The sequence below is a fragment of the Lotus japonicus genome, chromosome 1, assembly GCF_012489685.1.
Source record: "Lotus japonicus ecotype B-129 chromosome 1, LjGifu_v1.2".
Classification (NCBI taxonomy): domain Eukaryota; kingdom Viridiplantae; phylum Streptophyta; class Magnoliopsida; order Fabales; family Fabaceae; genus Lotus; species Lotus japonicus.
This window is the reverse complement of record NC_080041.1, coordinates 17,138,949-17,142,719: the sequence shown is the minus strand read 5'-3', so window position 1 is coordinate 17,142,719 and position 3,771 is coordinate 17,138,949. Positions and strand designations below refer to the sequence as shown.

At 38.3% G+C, this 3,771-nt stretch overlaps 1 long non-coding RNA gene across 1 annotated transcript; it reads left to right on the top strand.

Annotated features, from left to right (window-relative positions):
* The first annotated feature begins 320 nt into the window (after window positions 1-320).
* LOC130731661 (uncharacterized) lies at window positions 321-1,506 on the top strand. Its single transcript, XR_009016776.1, has 2 exons — window positions 321-464; window positions 1,166-1,506. It is a non-coding gene; the product is annotated as an uncharacterized LOC130731661 (long non-coding RNA).
* Window positions 1,507-3,771: the final 2,265 nt, after the last annotated feature.

The window sequence follows — 3,771 nt, the reverse complement described above, 5'->3', positions numbered from 1 at the left end:
GTGAAATTCTTATTGAATCATGTAGTCATTTCAAAACATGAATATTGAAGTAGTTACGTACATTAAAGCTGTTTCCCCACTCTGGATATTTTTTTTGATAAGCTTTCCCCACTCTGCAGGATAGTGACAGACTAACCTAAAGTCCTCGATGCATATTTCTCCATTAGACCAGTACAGTACGTGAATGACCCGCATCCCCCACTCACATATAAAAATCAAACACATGTTCATGATTTTGACTTTCTCATTTTAAAAGATTGTCGCGCTTGATGTGTATATATATATAGTTTCACTCACATACATCCTTTTCCCATGCTTAAATCAATATTATATTAATATTTTTAAGCTTCCCTTCCTCCTTCCAGTATATCCTCGCTCACAGAGATGAAGTTTTCTTTGTTTATTCAGTGCTTGCTCTTCCTGGTGCTGCTTCTCCTCCATCCTTGCATCATTTCTTTCAGCAGGTAATTATTATTCTATACACCTAAAACTAACAAAAGAAATATGGTGAACCATTATAGTAGAAGACACCTGCCACACCTATGCCTGTGTCAGTTTTAGACTGCCATAAATCATACTTTATTGTTCTTTTCAAGCTTTCAATTTTGTGGCGGGTTCACATTCATCTATCAACACTGTAAAACTAATTAATGCTTTATTTGGTTGGGTGGAAAGAAAATGGAAGGAAGGAAAACACGGAAATCAATGAATGAATTTGGACTAGGAGCTAGTCCAAATTCATTCATTGATTTCCGTGTTTTCCTTCCTTCCATTTTCTTTCCACCCAACCAAACAAAGCCTAAATCATGTTTGTGAATTATGATCAATTATATAGAATATAGAATCAATTCTACTTAGTCAAAATTAATTCTAAACAGTTAATATGATGTTTTACTGTACAGTAAAGCAAAATCAATTCTATAAAATCAATTATATACTTTACACAATAAATAGTTGCTTCTACGTTAATTAATATTAAAATTTTATAACTGAATTTCATATAGTATTACCAATACAAGACTCATATTTTTCATAAAGGTTTTACAATATTAAATATCACATTACTTTACTAACATTTACCGTACTCAATCTTATCTAAATAAATTATATCAGAATCAATTCTACATACACTAATCCAAAAACACATGGTTTGTTGTTGTGACAGAGGACAGATCAGCTCGTTCCGTAGTCCTCGGAGCAGGGGTCGTGCTAAAGATCATCCCAAAAAGCCCCCGCAGTCACCGGTAGGGGGCTCTAGTCCACACCCATAAAGAGTGTCGAACTCTGTGCCTGCAAATTAATTTAATAAATGTAATAAGTACTCACTTAAAGAATTTTTTTCAACATTTTTTACTTATTGTTTGAAATAAAGTGTTAGATCCATATATGGATCCACTCTTAATTTTGACTCATTTCAATCCAAACACTATTGAAAACAGAATATTAAAGGGAGTGTATACAGAGGATGTATTTATTGAGAGGGGGTTCATTTATGTGAGAGTGAAAGTGAGAGTGAGAGGAATGATTTTTAACTATCTCATGTGCGCCTCTGTAGACTCAGTATTCCCAAATCACGAATCCTATTTTCATTTGTTCAACTTTCTCCAACATTCTGCGAGTTGAGGACGTCCAAGCGGACCATGTCTTCCAATTTGTGTTTCAAGAGCTAAATGGCAGCCACTGGAATAGAATATTAACAAGGATCTAGCGAGTTATTTAATATTTTCTTTTCACTTTTTGGATCGGATGAAGTGATGCATTATACATTCAATAGGAAGAGGAAATAGAATTTGCAATTCTTTCTGGTGTTAGACGATTTAGAAATGTCAAAGAGCATCTCCAATGTTAGTTCTTAGTTCTTACTCCCTCCGTTCCTAATTATAAGACCTAGTTTCAAAATTTTCATGTTCCTAAATATAAGACCTCTTACAATAATCTAGCAAAATGTTTTGTACTCTTCCATATTTATCCCTCACATTAATTATATGTTTTCAATTCCAAAGTTACCACCTACCATTAATTACTACTAATCCAACTAACTATGACTTTTGATATAAATGCAATGATTATTGGTGAGAGAAAATAACAAAGGGTAAATAGGGAAGAATGTATGCATTTTTAGAAAACCAATACTCTAATTAGTCACATTAAGTGCTTTCTTAATAAGCGCAATTTTTTGGAATAGGTCTTATATTTAGGAACGGAGGGAGTAATTCTTAACACTTTTTATGTGGGTCCGTATTGTCACATGTTCTTAGCACTAATATCAGAAGTTAGAGTCCAGAGACAAAAGAGGCACATGACTTATTTTAAATGTGTATTAATTTCAGCCACTTATTTTTATTCCTGCTAGGAACATTGAGAGAGAGAGAGGGTAACTCCTAGAGTGTAGAGAGAGATTGCACTAGAGAGAGAGGGTTATTGAATTTCATGTGTATTGAACAAATGAGCAAAAAGTCCCCTACATTTGGTAACCGCTACCTATAGAGGTTGAGTTGGGCCTCCATGTGCTAATACCCCTAATGGGCCGTATGGGCCTGGTTACACAAAGCCCTGCCTACTAGCCGTAGGACCCGTCGCGAGACGGGCAGGATACTGGGCGCTGCCCCTCTAGGGGCTCGTCAGTCCACGAGTCTGCAAGACACTGAGATCGAAGCATGAGAGCTAAGTATGTCTTAAAGAACTACATAACCACCTAACTCTAATTATGCTAAGGTACATGCGAGATATAAGTCACCAACATGGTATTTGAAAGCGTAGAGCGGACGCCCTTTACAAGTCCACAAGTGCACAAGTGCCCAAGTGGCGAGTTTTCTCGCTGGCACGCTGACACGTTGCAAGAAGTGGAAAAGTCAGCGCATCTCTTGAGATCTTAACTTCTCTTCTCGAAACGTCACATCATGTCACATTAAAGGTTGAATCATCGGATTTGGGCCAATTATGCACAATAACTTCCCCTCTAATGCGCCGCCTGCTCTTCCCAAGGAGTCACGTTCCCCCAAGGTAATCATTTCCATTCGTCATCATGGGGCACGACCTTCCACATACTACACGCGATTCCCACGCGCTCTATGCCAACAGTCACCCTCTTCCTATAAAAACCCTGCTTCCTCATCATTTGCCACTTTAGAAACCTCCACTTTTCTCCTCTCTAATCTCTTCCAGCAAACCTTCGCTCCGGCGCCGTCGCGATCCACCCTTACCTCTACCATTTGTTCACTTCTCTTCCTGCTGAGTCCCCCTTCCTCGTCCTTTGTGTTTATTTTTGAATTTTCAAGTTCCCCTCATCCCCCTCAACATGTCCCAGTAACGCCACACCAGAACCAAACCTCAAAATCCTCATACGACCCCTCCCCCATGACAAGAATCAATGTCGGGGGAGTCATCGGAATCCTTTGCCGCTGGCGGAGTGCCCCTCGATCCGTCGGAGGTTGAGGCCTTTTGGATCAATACATTCTTGATCCTACCAACCCCTGTTCAAGAACTTGCTCCTCAGTCAACCCCTAGAGGGGTAGCGCCCAATTTTAATCAAAAGGCTGAAAGTTGCTCCTATCACTCTCACATAAGAAACCCTTTCTCACTAGATACATCCTTGTGTATATATACTTAAAGAAAATGAGTGTTGATAACACTGGCCTATGTTATACTACCTCCGGTCCACAATATAAGCAAAAAACTACTTTTTTTAATGACTAGATACATCATTTATTGAATGAACCTAAAAAGTAGTTTTTTGCTTATATTGTGGACCGGAGGGAGTACATCATTATT